The sequence below is a fragment of the Grammomys surdaster genome, unplaced genomic scaffold, assembly GCF_004785775.1.
Source record: "Grammomys surdaster isolate TR1022 unplaced genomic scaffold, NIH_TR_1.0 125504, whole genome shotgun sequence".
Classification (NCBI taxonomy): Eukaryota; Metazoa; Chordata; class Mammalia; order Rodentia; family Muridae; genus Grammomys; species Grammomys surdaster.
Window position 1 is genome coordinate 1,458,926 of NW_021620360.1, and position 15,883 is coordinate 1,474,808.

The 15,883-nt window shown below is 44.7% G+C and overlaps 1 long non-coding RNA gene across 1 annotated transcript; it reads right to left on the reverse strand.

The window, feature by feature from the left end:
* Window positions 1–4,106: 4,106 nt before the first annotated feature.
* LOC114638023 lies at window positions 4,107–4,750 on the reverse strand. Its single transcript, XR_003713810.1, has 2 exons — window positions 4,688–4,750; window positions 4,107–4,354 (listed from the first exon to the last, which is right to left on the reverse strand). It is a non-coding gene; the product is annotated as an uncharacterized LOC114638023 (long non-coding RNA).
* Between the last annotated feature and the right edge of the window lie 11,133 nt (window positions 4,751–15,883).

Below are 15,883 nucleotides of genomic sequence, written 5' to 3' on the forward strand. Positions count from 1 at the left end.
CTCCTTGTCCACTGGGAAGAGGGTTTAATATCATTGGAAACATAAATCACTCCATTCTCCATGGTTTGTTCCAAGATTCTAAAGTGATTTTCCAAACGTGGTTGACATTTGGAACCGTAGAGTGGTGTATATCTGTAGTGTGGGATTTCCCATGCACCCCCATTTTTAGCTTACAGGACAAACAGAGACATCCTCCATAGGTGTTAATGTCCTTAAGGCATGATGGTCTGATTGTCAAGGAAAGCAAGCAAAGGAATCAGCACTGGACCTGGCATTTGCGTGAATAGGAACCATAATGGGTTTCTGACATCCTGCTAGTGAGCAGTCTCCAGTCCTGATTATCTTGTTCTTCCCATGATATGTTCTCATGACACAAAACAAGGAAAGCATAGTGTTAGGAGGAGTGGGGATAACACCAACATACTGTGTGTCAAGGAGGGTAAAAACAGCCATGAGAATGACACAGAAGGAGCCTTGTGTGGTTTTGGGGGGTGGGGGTGGGAAACAGTTTCATCGAGCTGTGTCAATGAGGACATGAGTGTCCTTGCAGGTGATCTGGTTGTGTGCCCTAGGGTTCCTTCATGGTCTCCTCTTTGTTTTCTCTGTGATCCCCAGGCATCACCTCTTTCTGATGGAGGGATCTCGTCAGACATTGCAGGCTGATACCCAGTCAGTTGAGGTTGGTCCCCTGGAAAGATACAAATAAATCCCCTTCCTACTGTTAATAGGTAACCTGTCCCCCTCCAACACCTGTCAAATGGGTCCTTCCGTCTGACCAGGATGGGTTGTATTATGTGGTGGTCAACTCCAGTGACAGACAATGAAAGGTTTGCCTTGGGTGGCATAGATGTTGAACACATTCAGTGTAAATAATGCCAGGTTTAATTTGGTATTTGGTGGTAGGAAGCCTTGTTTTAACTAATTATTTTTTTAAGTGTTTGATTTGTTCTTTCAATGATGGCTTAGCTCTGAGGGTTGTACGGGATACCAGTATGGTGGAAAATTTTCCAAGACGTGCAGAAACTGTAGAATTGATGGGTCTTGAAAGCCAGTTCAGCATCAGCTTTGACATGGAGAGGGAGCCCCATAATACAAAAATTGGAGAACATGCCATTATTAGGGTTTTATATGGAAATGGGTATCAATGATAATGAACACAAATTTCTGTGTAACAAATGATGGGATGTGGGTGACATCATTCTTGCAAGAGGGCATTAGTCTCAGGGCTCTGAGGTTGGTGCCCAATTGTTGTATAGCAGGGGTGTGAATTAGGGAGGCACAGGAGGAGCAAGTTCTGAGGGTGTATTTGAGGTATTTTATGGGGGTATTCTGGAATTTGAGCTGTAGCCCTTCCAGATTAATATGGTTATCAGATGGGAGTTCTTTAGCAGTGAGGAGTGACAGAGTAAAGGCCCCAGTTGTGTCAATCTTACCAGCTGATGTGTTGCCATCAGACAGGGGTCTGATAAGGGATGAATATGACCACACATAGCTGACTGAAAAAATAGATATGTACTAGTCTAAAGTATTTTTAAAATCTTGATTATTAGGCGGGAAAAAGGGTCACTACCAGGTCTGACAAATGAGCAGGCTAGCCACAGGAGTAAGCTGACCATATAAGAGCTGTCTGAACATAGACTAGCTGATTCTTTTAGGTATGTTAAGACTAGGAAGATGGAATACAGTTCTTTAAATCGGGGAGATTTATCTGTGAGAGGGGGAAAATGTGACTCAGAGCCGCTGTCTCTTTGGTATACTGTGTAGATGGCATCCTGTGGCTCTCCATCAGTAAAAGCTGTGGGACTTGGGATTTCAGACCAAGAGCACAGTGGAGAAGGAAGCCACCTAAAGACTGGGGTGAATGAAGGAATTTATCTTTGGGGTAATAGTTGTCTGTCTGTCCTGGGAAGCCAATGAGGCTATTAGCAAAAGAGGTGTGGTTTCTCAGGAGCCATTGGATGTCTGAGATGAGGACGGGAAAACAGTTACACCAGGTTTTTACCTATAATTTTTAAGGTATGATCTCTTTCTGTCCTAATAGTGGATAAAGTGTCAACCTCGATTAGTAGTTGAGGCGCTACCCCTGTAGGAGCACGGAGCCATTCTAGGATCCCCTGAGGTTGATGTAAGGCTCCAACCACTGTGGGAGAAGAACTGAATGTAAAGACCTGGATTGTGTGTTGTGGATCATAACATGCCAGGTGTTTCTAATGTGGTGTTTAATAGAACAAAGGGTCCCTCCTGCTACTGGCATCAGGGAGAGAGGAGAGAAGGTGGTCCTTGTCACCCTTAGGAAAATGGAATAGAGGCTGTGATTGCCTGGTTGGTATGGTGAGCCAAGACCTAAACCACTTAATATTGCCTAAGAAGCTTTGAAGGGGATTTAGGGTTAATGCACTGGGGAAGCCACTGACAGGTGTAGCTGGCCAGACTCAGGATCCATGGATTTTTCTCTCTAGGAATGTGATGGGTTGAATAAGTTGAATCTTTCATTTTTAAAGATTTATTCTATTTTATGTATGTGAGTACATGGTAGCTCTCTTCAGAGACACCAGAATAGAGTATTGGATCCCATGACATATGGTTTTTAGCCACCGTGTGGTTGCTGGAAAATTGAACTCAGGACCTCTGGAAGAGTAGTCAGTGCTCTTAACTGCTGATCCATCTCTCCAGCCAGAACAAGTTGAATCTTAACTTTGGATAATATAATGCCTTTTCTGTTAGGACTTTTATGGCTTGTTGTTTAAGGTTCTCTGAGGTTAGGTTTTGATTTTGCCTTTTAGCTTGTCATATTAAGAGGTCATCCAAGTAATGAAATATACAGAGGCCTGAGTTAAAAGGGATTTCAATGCACCAGCTACAGCTTCTTAACAAATGGTGGGGCTGTTAGCCATGCTTGAGGGAGTTCCCTCCACTCAACCCTATCCTGAGGTATTGACTTTAGGTACTGAGAAGGCAGTTAGGGGGTAAATGGTGCCAGGCCTGGAGTGTACATAAACAGACCTGCTTAAAGCAGCCATCAGGGAGTAATGCTTACTAAATACCTGTGGAGAAACTACACTGGCCGAACAATTGGCTATAGTTCCAATTTATTAATGGAGGGAGGTTGTCCTTGTTGGGGTCCTATTTCTTGTTTATGTGTGTCATTTTTTTTCTAGCCTGAACCAAACATTCATCTCCAAAACAAGACTTCCCACTGTGTAAACAGGAGGCTAAGGAAAGGAGCTCGCACATATCTCTCCAGTCTAGGGGGTTAAAGGTCACTCCTGAAGCTTTCTATAATAGATTTCATGCCTGGCGCATGAATTCCATCCTCACAGATGGCTTTGCATTATTTTTTTAAAGTCTGTTACTGGGAGGAGACACCAAGCCAGTGGATATTGTCTTGATACTTGTAGATTAACAGGGAAGGTCCCTGTGGATGGAGGTTCTGGATTCCTGGGTCACTGTGGCTGAGGATAATTGTTCCCAGTGTTTGTGAGATTACAGAGCTGCTCTGACTCGGGGTTTGGGGAGGTGCTGTAGATGTAAGCATTTCTGCTCAGATGGAAGGGGATCTTGGGACTTGGAAGTCCAAGAACCACACAGCTTTGAGGTGGGACAGTGTCCCAGTGGAAGGGCATCCTGAGATACAGGGAACCAGGATCCACACTGCTCTGAGAGGAATCTTCCTCAGTAGAGGCATTGTAGCTTCCAGGGGTGTGTCTCCCCTTCTGAGCTGAGGATCTCAGGAGCCTCTGCCCAGCTCCTTCTCTTCCTTTCTTCTTGGCTTTTTCTGATGAGAGAGGAAGAGAGAGAGAGAGAGAGAGAGAGAGAGAGAGAGAGAGAGAGAGAGAGAGAGAGAGATCACACCAGGCAGCAAATCTCATGAAAGAGATTCATTGCAGGATCCAGGGTGTGAAAAGATTAGTCCAGGAACTGCTGCCTTTGGCTTTGGGAAAGAACAGCACGGAATCAGTAAAGGGCAGGGCTTATATAGGATTTCTGAGGGGGCGGAGCTTCTCTGGGCAGAGATTTCCAGAGTGAGGATTGGTGAGATTTCAAGTCCTGAGCAGGGTGGGAAGAGTCTCAGGGATTGGTGGGTTTTCCTGCCCAGGAATTGGTGCTTTTTTTTTTTTTTTAACCGCCTCTTTTCCCTGCATTGAGGCCAAGGCTTAGGGTGGAATGTCCTTCCCAACTGCAGGTGGAGTTTGCTGAGGCGCCATCTGTGTGGGGCTGCTGGGGGAGGCTCGAGAGAAGGCACTAACACTGTGTACAGCTCCTTTGAGACAGCTCCTGCAGTGTTTAAGCAAGGCAGTAGGCTGAGGCAGGAAAGAAGGTGTCATCACAATGGACTGCTCCTGAGGATCAGCTCCTGCAGAGTTGGGAAAGGAAATGCACCACCATGTATAGCTTCTGTGAGCCATTTTACTTATTTGGACATAATCTGAGGCTGGAATGAGGGGCCTGTATTGTGGTTTCCTGAGGCCTGGCCAGGACATGGCGGTGTGAAAACACCGCAGGGAGTGTGAGCCTGGGGGCAGCAGGCAGAGAGACCCAGACCTCCTCCGGGACCCCGGGCTGGTGCGCAGGCAGGAAGGGGAGCAGGGCGTGGGGCTTGGGATGCTGGTGGAGAAGAGGCGGAGCTTCCCTGGTGCCACCCCCACCCCTTTCCGCAGAGGCCCTATCCCTCAGACCCGGCACTCACCAGCAGGCGTCTGGGTCTGGGCCGCCCCAGCAGCAGGAGCAGCGTGTGCAGCGCCATAACCCCCATCTGGAATTCGTGGCGTCAGAGTCCCACGGGCTCCATGGACTTTATAACCCGTGCCACCCAATGAGGGTGAGACGTGACAGTGCGTCATCAGTGTCCAGGCACTTACACAGAAGGACCTGACACAGGTTACTAGCAGAAGTGAAACTGGGGAGTTGGGGAATCCACAGCCCTGGGCTTCCCCACCCCTAATCACACTGCCTGGAGACTAAGACTTCCTCTGAACCCTTTGCACTTGAGGTAATGTTAGTTTTTGATTCCAGATGAACAAGATAAATTCCACTCATTTGAATGCTAACTTGTAACAGATCATGACATCCCAACATCCAGAGCATTCCTGCAGAGAAAAGTGTCCCCTTTCCCCATCTTTCCTTCCACTGCAGACCCTCCAGGATCTCACCTGTTGAAGATGATAGAGAAGCATCACGTTCCTAGGCAACAGCGCCCCCTGGTGGAAGAAACACTGCGGACTCAGACTGAGCCCACAGAGCTGAGGGTAAAGGGGATTCAGGCTGGCTGAGCTGTCCCGGGGTCTCAGGTCTCATGCTGCCCTGTGCTCATCAAACTTACATCCAGAAGAACTTTCCATGCTTTTCCACCAGTGGGAAGAAAACTCCCTGTAAGAGGGGAGGCAGGAGGCAAAGCCATGAGTGCTAAAAGGACCTGCAAAGCCCCAAACAGAGCAGTTCCAGAACTCTGACAGGGACTGTGATGTTTCTTTGATATCAGCTACATGTGGGATGAGCTAAAACCCCAAAATAGAGGATAACATCTGTGAGGTGTTTTTGCTTAATGTGAAATGGGAAGACTGATTTCTGATCAATCCTTTTTGAGGTAGGGAGACACACCTGTAATCCAGAATATTTGACTGAACCCTTCCCCCATTTGTAATCTGGGCCACACCTTCTGCTGAAAGCCTACATGAAGACATGGAAGAAGGAAAGGCTTGCTCTTTGCTTTCTCTTGCTGCATCTGTGAGACATTCCTGCTGGCCCACCCTTGCTCTGAATAATGACAGCAGACTTACATTTATTTATGAATGCCTAGGCTTCATGCTAGGCCTGCTCCCAGCTCTCTCATAATTCAGTTATCCCATTTATACTATTCTAAGTCCTGCCAGGTGGCTGGTCACCTCTCCTCAGTTACACACATCCCTCTTCCTCCGAGTGTGCGTGGTGAATCCCCCATGCTTCTCTCTTCCCAGAGATCTTCTCTCTGATCTGAGTCCTGCCTTCTACTCTCCTTTGCTATAGAACATAGGGTTTTTATTTTACCACTCAGAAGGTGCTTTAGGTAGGCAAGGTAGGACAGAGACTCATCTTTACACAGTGTACAACAGCAATACCTCAACATTGCCCCCTTTAGTCCTATAAAAGGCTCTTTCTCTGGCGTCATCAACTATTTACAATTAGAACAAGTATAAAAGTGTAATTACAAAAGTTAAGAACCTAGGTAATTAAGTTAATAATTTTTAATAAATAATTATTGATTCTTTAATCAATTCTTTATTTGTTTACTTAAGAAGAATTCATTTTAAAAATTAAGAATGTTCATTAATTCTTAATATAAAAATATAAGAACAACGTTCAAAATTTCTGGTTCAAAAAAAAAGGTGTAGCTCATTTGCATTTGACAACCATTGAGAAATTACTCTATTATCTATTCTATGAATCCAAAGTTCTATCTATCCTATGAGTCCAAAGGTCTTTGTCTAATTCCCTTTCTATCATAGCTTGAAGTTCTTTGCATAAAAAAATCTTCCTAGACCTAGATCATTTTATTTTTTAAATGATAGCCAGTTTAAAAAAATATTTATTTATTTTATTTATGTGAATACATTGTAGCTATCTTCAGACACACCAGAAGAGGACATGGATCCCATTACAGATGGTTGTGAGCCACCATGTGGTTGCTGGAAATTGAACTCAGGACCTCTAGAAGAACAGTCATTGCTCTTAACCACTAAGCCATCTCTCCAGCCATAAATTATTTTCTTAAATCTTAAACAACTTAAGCTTACTGTGAGACTATAACTATCTAGTCTTCTATCCCGTCCGTGACCTGAGAAGGATAAATATTACCTGAGAAAACAGGAAGTGCAGAGCAAGCAGCTTCCAAAGCTACAGAAATGGCAGAGATCACTGACAGCCTGGACAGTCACCCAAGATTCTCCTGCAATGCTGGGCCATCCATCTTCAGGCTACTGGCCCAGTAAATGACAGACATTTTTTTGTGAAGCAGGAATATTGAAGGACTTCCCCAACTTGTCTCGGCAAAGCTCACCGGTCAGCTTCCTCTGTGTTCTGCTTGTCCACAGTTAGGACAGCATGCAGTCTGCAGTTGAAGCAAGGGCAGGTGTTTGGCTGTTGTCTAGCTTTGCCACATTTGAAGCAAATTCCACATGGAGGTCCTTCAGTGCCCATCATTCTCTCTGAAGTAGAATGGGGGGCTGCCAGACACAGTCATGTCTCACTGTTATGGAAAGCCTTGTGTTAATAAAACATTTTTGATTGCCATATTCTGTAGATCTCTGAGATTTTTTAAGACCACCTATCTATAGTACATCAGAATAGGCAAATGTTGCTTGTTTCTAGCTATCTACTATCTGTTCAACTTTTGAAACATCTACAAGAGGCTAAGGAGAGCTGATTTCTGTAATTAACACAACTAGTACCTGACATGTCCATAAGTTTGACTGACTGACTACCAACTTGCATTTCTTAATTATCTTGAACTCTTTGCAATCATTTCTTTTCAAGGACTGGAACTTTACAATACATTTTAAATTGCGTTGCAGAGGTGCAATACCTTAAACAAGATTTGAAACATGTATACCATATGTTGCAGCACAATATAAGCTCAAATTTCTCTCAATATACAAAAATCCAAACCAATGTAAAATATGTGAGATTAGTAGTTGTTGCTCTTTAGTCTAAAATTAGAGCCAACAATCTACCCTTTGGTCGTATCATTTCTTTATAGTCCTGACATGGAAACTTCTTGGAAAGTCAGTTATACCAAGTGATGGTCTGCTGATGCACACACGTGAAAGACTGTTTTGCTCAAGCAGACACAGGTGAAAGGATGTTTTGATGCAGCAGACATGTGAAAGGACCTGTGATGAAGGAGTATAAATATGACCTCACAGACAGTCGGAGACGAGCACTGAGCATTTGGTCTGGTTTGCTCCGCCTTGCTGTTTATCACTAAGGATATGCATGTATTGGTTTGCCCTACATAGTTTTTGAGATCCAATTGTGGTAAGGCTGCCACTGAGAGAAACTCTCCAAAGAATTGCTGCTGAGGTTCCTGTGGCTTCTTGGTTGGTGAGCCTTGTGGTTTCTTCAGGATTGAACTACAGTTGCTGGTTCGGGCGTGGTGTCTGCCTGCCGAAAGGACTGAACTGCAGCTGGTGGGGGTCTGGGGAAAAGAAGACTGAACAGCAGCTGTTGATTTGAATTTGCTGTTTGCCATGGGACTGAACTGCTGACAAAGAAGATTGAGCTTGCCCCCTAAGAGCTACTGTCAACCAGGTCCACTTCCCCTATATGCTAATAAATTTTCTTTCCACTACCTCTTCTGGGTAGTGGGCAAAAGGAGAGGCTGTACATTTACTAAAGTAGGTTGGAAAAAATTAATGCCTACAAACCCCTTATTTTCCTTTTCATCTCTTCTCCCACTCCGACACTAACATGAGATAGTAGAGAAAGAAAGACAGAAGAAAGAAAAAGAGAGAAAGAAATTCCTGAATCTAATCACCTTTCCTTTGTTTCCTCCCTGACCAGGATCTTTAACCACTTGTGACCAACCCTACTTTCCCAAGGACAAACATTCTACACCCACGCAACCACCAATTTCTACCACCCCACTCTTGGGAGTGAGAGCTTAGTGTTCTTAAATTGTTTCCTACTTCTGGGAATGATGATGTCTTTCAGGGGCCCTAAGATAGTTAGGATAATGGTCCAGTCCTAAGAAAGCCAGCTGTAACATTTGCTGTGCAGTCTCTGCGTGAGGGGAAAGTGCAGGGCTTAACTGAAGTCCTGGGTGGAGCCGTCTGTGAGGCTGGAAGATTTTAACTAGATGTTCTGAAGTTGTTCTGGATGCATTATTTTAAGGAGACAGCTACTGAGGCAGTTTAAGATTGCATCGTCCAGGCTATTTGTCTTGTCTTCTTTGGTGTCTTGTCCTTTCTCTGTAAATACACAAACTTTTATAGGTAACATACATTTCTGTGTTAACACATGTATGGTTAATTTCTATAAGTCTGTTTTGTGCTATGATCTCTATAAGTCTGTTTGCACTATATCCCCAAGCTGCAATGTAAATATGCACCCATGCATGACATAGGAAAGGGTGACTGGAGAAGCCGTGTGGACTTCGTAGCCAACAAGATTTATTGGCTATGAACAGCTGAAGTCCTGTCTAGAGACATTGATGTCTCATCCATTTTCAGAGCTGTTTCCCTGTAGAGGGAGGAGAATTCATGTTTTGTTTTGTTTTGTTTTGTTTTGTTTTGTTGTTCTACTTGTCTTCTTCTTTCATTTTTGCAGCCAAGATTTTCAGGAGTTCTCCCCTGGTCAAATGTAATCTTTATCAATTTTGAAGGAATTCACAGCCTTCCTTCTCTCTTGTTGAAACAGAGGCAAAACATCTCCCTGAACTCCACACATTTCCTTCATTCCATTCTGAGGTTCTCACATACATATGCTGATCTAATCCAGCAGTCCTTTCTCAACTCCAGTGTTTTTCAGTGGCTGTGTTACCTGTCTCTAGACCTACAACCAGACTTCAGACAAAGTAGATTCCAGGAGGGGAGGTAGAGTGTGTAGTCCATGAGGAGGAGCCCTGCACTTTTGTGCACACATGTAAAGAGCTTGACAAGTTTGCTAATTCATTCAGCTGAAGTCTGGGGAATATGAGTCGGGGTGGATTTTGAGGATGTGGGATATTGTGGGAAGGAACATAGATCTGGGTCAGGCTGAGTTTTTGATATGGAAACACCGTGTGGAGATTTTATATTTAATATAGAAGCTTTCACGTTTTAAAAAGTTGTCAAATGTTTGTTTGAATGGTTGCCTGAAGCGTCTATCAAAAGATGGTCTACTGAGAATGAGTTGAAGAAGTCTAATATCTCTTGCTTTATGCTGCTAGAGGGATTTTAAGGCTCAGGGGAATTGCAACGGTAGAGTGGTTATGCTGTATACAGCCTAAATCTTTGCTATGGGACAGCCCAGAAAACATGCCCTTCACTGATCCTATAAGACACAAAATACTGAGAGGGGCACCAGCACATGGGAAGAGCTTTGTCGTTGTCCTTTTCCTTGTGCCAGATATTGTGGCTGGAGATGCTGCTGATGAATCAGATGAATTAAATGCAGTGGGTTTAATTCTTCACAGGGGCCAGGTAGCAGCACCCAATTTCTAAAGGCAGAGTATTTATAACTACCACAATGTGAAGCACAGAGAACGTAATGTTCACAATAGGCTACCCTACCAGGTAACGGTCATCACAGGCAAAGTGAATTTTATGGTGCCTTGACTCCCAAGGAACTTTGGTTGTGACTAATCAATCATGATGTTTCTATGCATGAAACACATAAGAAAATGTCTTAGTCAGTGTTGTATTGCTGTAAAGAGACCTCATGAACACAGCAAACCTCATTAAAGAAAGCATTTGGTTGGAGCTTACTTACAGTTCCAGAGGTCAGTCCATTCTCATCACAGTGAGATGCACACAGGCAGCCATGGGGCTGGGGAAAGGGCTGAGAATTCTACACATGGATCCACAGGCTGCAGGAAAGGAGAAAGAAAGAAAGAAAGAGAGAGAGAGAGAGAGAGAGAGAGAGAGAGAGAGAGAGAGAGAGACCACTAGGTAGGCCTGGCTTGGCATTTTGAAAACCAAAGCCTTCCCTCTAACTCAGGTAGTCAGACAAGGCAACATTACTTTAAAGAGGCCACACCTCCCACACCCTTGTCCAGCAGCGCTAGTCCTTGATGATCAAGATTTCAATATATGAGCCTATGGCAGCATCACATTCAAACCACAACATTCCACTTCAGGTCCCCTTAGTCTTGTAGAAATATCATAAGGCAAAAATGCATTCAGCTCAACCTTAAAAGTCCTCATAGTCTAATAGTCTATAACATTCTGAGCACATTTTAATCTTCAAATTTCCGAGTCTCTTCTGAGACCCATGTACTTTCTAAGCTGTAAACCCCTTGTAAAATCAAAATAAATAAGCAGAGAGATCACATTCTTCCCCCACACCATGGAACAGGATGTACACCACCATTCCAAAATGAAGGAAAAGGAGCATAGAGGGAAAATACTGAACCAAAGCAAGACCAGAAACCAGCTGGGCAAACTCTAAACTCTGCATCTCCATGTCTGATGTCAAAGCACTCTTCAGATCTCCAACTCCTGTCAGCTTTGTTGACTGCAACACACTTCTCTCTCTTGGGCTGGTTCCTCTCCCACTTAGCACAGATCTTTGAGAGGTGTCCATGACTGTGGCATCCCCAACATTTGTGGTCTCCAGTGGAATCCAGGCTTCACTTTCATAGTTTCACACAGAGGTCTCTCTGGGCCTCCATGCATGGACAGCCCTGCCTTATGACTGACCTCAGTGAAAATTCTTAGCTGCAGAAGAGATTCCATAATCCCTTTCTTGTATTTTTGACTCTGAGGACACCAGAACCATGTGGCTGAAGCAGACAAGTTCTGCTGCTTGCTGGAGCTGGAACTTCACCCCTGGTTCAAATATGTTTTCAACAGCATGCTGTTTTGGATAGTTTCCTTCACTGCTTAAACTTTAACTCCCTTTCAGAAGTTAGAAGCTGAGTTGGTTGTTGTCATCTTCAGGAGTGTGCAATCCCTGTCTGTTGATTGTCAGGGATACTTAACAGAATTGATTTTCCAAGGAAAATCAATCCTTAAGTTTCCTGTTCAGAAACTCAACATTTGACAATGGGCCACCAAGTTACCTTGTGGCCTGTGCTGCCTATAGTGAGTTGGATGTCACCTGACCCAACAAGTCATAAACTAGGACACACAGTGATAACCTATTATCAAATGGTAGAGATATATAAGGAATTGGGCCTGGACAGGTCCTGTAGGCACAAGGAAGTTACATGAAGACTTTGCACAAATGACTAGTGTGTCTACTCTTGTTAAAATGTCATCTGCTGCCAAGCATGCACCTACAGCCTCATGGGGTGCCTTATTATTGGAAGACTCAGGAAGAAGAGACTAGGGCCTGTCTCTCTGATTGACAGAAAGATGGGGTGGCTGTCAGAAGACACAGTTACAGTGTTACTCAGGTGACAGCAGTCTTTGGGGCAGAGTCATGAATAGTGGGACTTTCTTGGTCCTGCCAGTGGATGAATAAAGACACAGAGATTTTTTATTATTATTATTATTTATAAAAGCTTAGACACTTAGCTTGTCAGACTTTCTGCTATTCTAACGTGACAAATACTGGCCTATGTCCCCCCACATGACCTGTTCTTTACCTCTCTCTCACAGCCCTGGTATACCTGTCCTTCTCCATGTGATGCTGGTGAATCCTCCTGCCCCTGATTCTTTTCCCAGAGACCCTCTCTCAACCCTGAAGTCCCACCCTTACTCTCCTGTCTAGACATTGTCATCAGGCTAAGCAAGGGATGACAGTGTTAGGAGGTATGAGTGATGTAGATCACAAAGGGTAAATCAGATTTCCTCTCCAAAATGGGGGTAAGAAGGATCATGTCTGGAGTGCAGGAGATCCTTTAGGGCTTCTCTTAGTACTACCATGTCCTGTGATTAAAGTCAATGAGAATCTACAACAGCCTAATCCAGGCAGGATGACAAAGGGCACAGACCCTTCAGGAATGGTGGTATGGTCCGTCCTCCAAGAAAAGAGACAAGACCTGCTCAGGTGCTTGCCAAAAGAGAGGAAATTCAGAATGGGTAGTAGAGGAAGGTAGTTATAAATATCAGTCAGGAAACCAGGCGATCTGTCCCAGGACACTGAAGAAGACAGACACATGAAGCAGAGGAGCAGTAACTAACCACATGGCAGAAAGTAGTGTCAAATAAATGGGATTATATATTATGAGCTAGCCAGGGAGCCAGCCCGAGGTATTCAACCAAGGCATTAGCATATATAATATGAGTCTCAGAGTCCTTATTTCTCTAAATAAAGAGGCATTTTGGGAAACATATGGTTATAGTGATGAATACGCAAAAAGACATGTGACCAGTTGCAGAAATGAGGATTAAAATTTACATGCACATTTATGTTGTATTTGATTAAAAATGTATTTGTACAGATATTACATTTTCTTTTTCTGTTTCTTTATCATGTGATGTAGCATGAATTAAGAGAATTATCAATGATTACTATATTTAAATTTGAGGTACTAAAAGAATATCCCACAAGGGACATTGCCACTTTTTCTAAATTTATGATGCATTTGCAATTTTGTACAATTGGACAGACTGAACCTGGGGTAAGAGAAGGGCAAGTTAGTGATAGTTATCTCATGTTTCAATATATTATGGCCTGGATATTGATTTCATTTGGAAGTTAATCATGACACAAGGAGGTGTGATTGTTTGTCAAGGTGTATATCATAAAATTAATAAGTGGTGCTTTTCTCTAACCCAGCTTGCTCCCAAATAATTGACACAAAGAGACTATGTTTTATTCAATTAGCTTGAATGCAGTCAGGGATTTTCCCTTCAGCCCCAAATCCTCTGTTTTGCAGTTGTCACGGGTCCTTATGATCTTAGGGCTGAAATACAACTTCTGAGTGAGATTACACCTCAGGATCCTCACCCAATTGTTACTCAACACCACACTCTCCAGTCACAGTGATATAGACACACATACACACACAGAGACCAACACACACACACACACACACACACACACTGAAGAGGTCAGCTCAGGGCATTTGGGAAATTCCACCAGGCCCCCTCCCCACCTGGAAGAGAGAGAGGTCATGGAGCATGCAGGCACCTCCCTCCTCCAGAAGGGAGAGACTAATTACATTCCTCAGGAAGACCACAGGAGGGACTGACCGACCATTGCCCACCCCCCCTGCACTTAAGAGAAGCCCTTGCTACCTCATTCCCTAAGGACCAATCAGGTTAAAAGTCACACTGTTCTGCCAATCACATTCTGCCTAATGGCTGTGGCTCTATTCTACCCCTGAAAACTGTATTAAAGCTGGTCGAATCGGCTGCCCGGGGTTATCGCCTCTCCTTTGGATGCAGGTCAACCCCAGTGCACTGGAACAATAAACTCCTCTTGCTTTTGCATCCAGCTCCAGCTCCATGTGGGTGGGGTGGTGGTGAGGTCCCTGTTATCTAAGGCTCATCAGAGTCTTACACTTGGTGCATCGGCCTGGAATTGGCCCCCTGTGGGGATACACCTGAGAGCAGTGAATTGGAGGAGAGGCTGGAGCCCGTACTTGGGTTTTTGTCTGACTCCCTGTTTGTCGTAGTCTCTGTAAGCCTGTCTGAACTTTCGGTTTGCTAGCAAGCATCTGGGCTTCAAAAGTGGCAGGAAGACATGCCTTAATGTCACAAATGTGGGGAGCCTGGTGGAAGCTCCAAGTCCCCTGGAGGGAGTCGGGAAGACTCCCCTCCTTTAGACCCAGCCCTAGCATAAGCTAGCCAAGACACCTGATTACTGGGAGCAGCAAGACAGAATTGGCTGGAGCTGAGTCTTGCTATAACCTGGTTTCTGGGCCCATGGAAGGGGTGAATGGTGTGTGATTATCTTTCTCTGTGTTTGTTGGTATTGGTTATCTCGTTCTGTGTTCTTGGACTGACAACATTTTTGGACATTGGACAGACTGAATCTAAGAAGGGCAATTAGTTACTCTCTGCATCTCGGAATGGCCTACCTTTGGAGTAGGGTGGCCACCTGTAGGGACCTTCGACTTGCAGGTGATCAAAGCAGTAGAGGAAAGAGTCTTTAGGCCAGGATCCCTTGGGCACCCAGACCCCAAGTGTCCTATATAGTCACCTGAAAGAATCTAGCAGAGGACTCCCTGCCTTCCCAGGGATAAAAGCCTTTCTTTCCCCAGGAATCACCTTGCAGGTTCTGGCCATCAGGAAAAAGGAAACATTGGAGGAGGAATCCAAACCTGAGAAATAGTTGATCCTCCAAGACCCTTCAACAGCAGACCTGTTGCTCCAAGACCCTCCTCCTCCATATCCCACTACCCTTGCCCCCATGGCCCTGCCAGTGCCAGCAATGACCCCGGGGTCCTCAGCCCTTACGGGATCAGAGCCATTGTACCCCCATTTACTGGAGGGAAGAATAGGAGGTGACCCCCAAGTTTCTGGTCCCACCATGGGGACCCAAAATCTGAGAGCCACCTCCCCTGAAACCACGATGGGTCTCCTGCTGAGGGCATATGGGCCTCCAGATAAGGGCAATCAGGACATGCAATATTGGTCCTTCTCTTTGGCAAACTTGTACAACTGGAAAGCCCAACATCCCCTCCCCCATTTCAGATAACCCCAAGGGGCTGACTGATCTCTTTGAGACTGTTTTATTTACTCATCAGGCCACCTGGGATGATATTCAACAACTTGTGAGAGTGCTCTTAAGAACTGAAGATCGAGAAAGGGTAATGCAGGAAGCCAGAAAGAATGCCCCCTCAGACATGGGGGCACCATCGATTGGTCAGCCTGCTGTCGACAGTGGGTTTTCCCCTGACTAGACCTGACTGGGTCTTTAATACATCAGAAGGTAAGGGGCACCTGAAAGTCTACCACCAGGCTCCATTGACAGGTCTCAAGGGGGCTGCATGAATACCCACCAATCTGACCAAGGTTAAGGAGGGACCAGACAAGTTGCCTCCAGCCTTTCCAGAGCAACTCATGGAGGCATTCTGCCAATATATACACCCTGTGACCTCAGCAGCACAAAGCTACTGTGACTATGGCTTTTATAGACCAGGCTAGTGGGGAAAAGCTTCAGAGGTTAGAAGGACTACAGGATAAGTTGTTAAAGGATTTAGTGTAGGTTGCTGAGAAAGTCTACCACAACAGGGAGACAGGAGGAGAAGGAGAGAAAAGAGAAGGAAGAAGATGAAAGGGAGATGAAAAACGAAAGGTGACAGGAAAGGAATTTA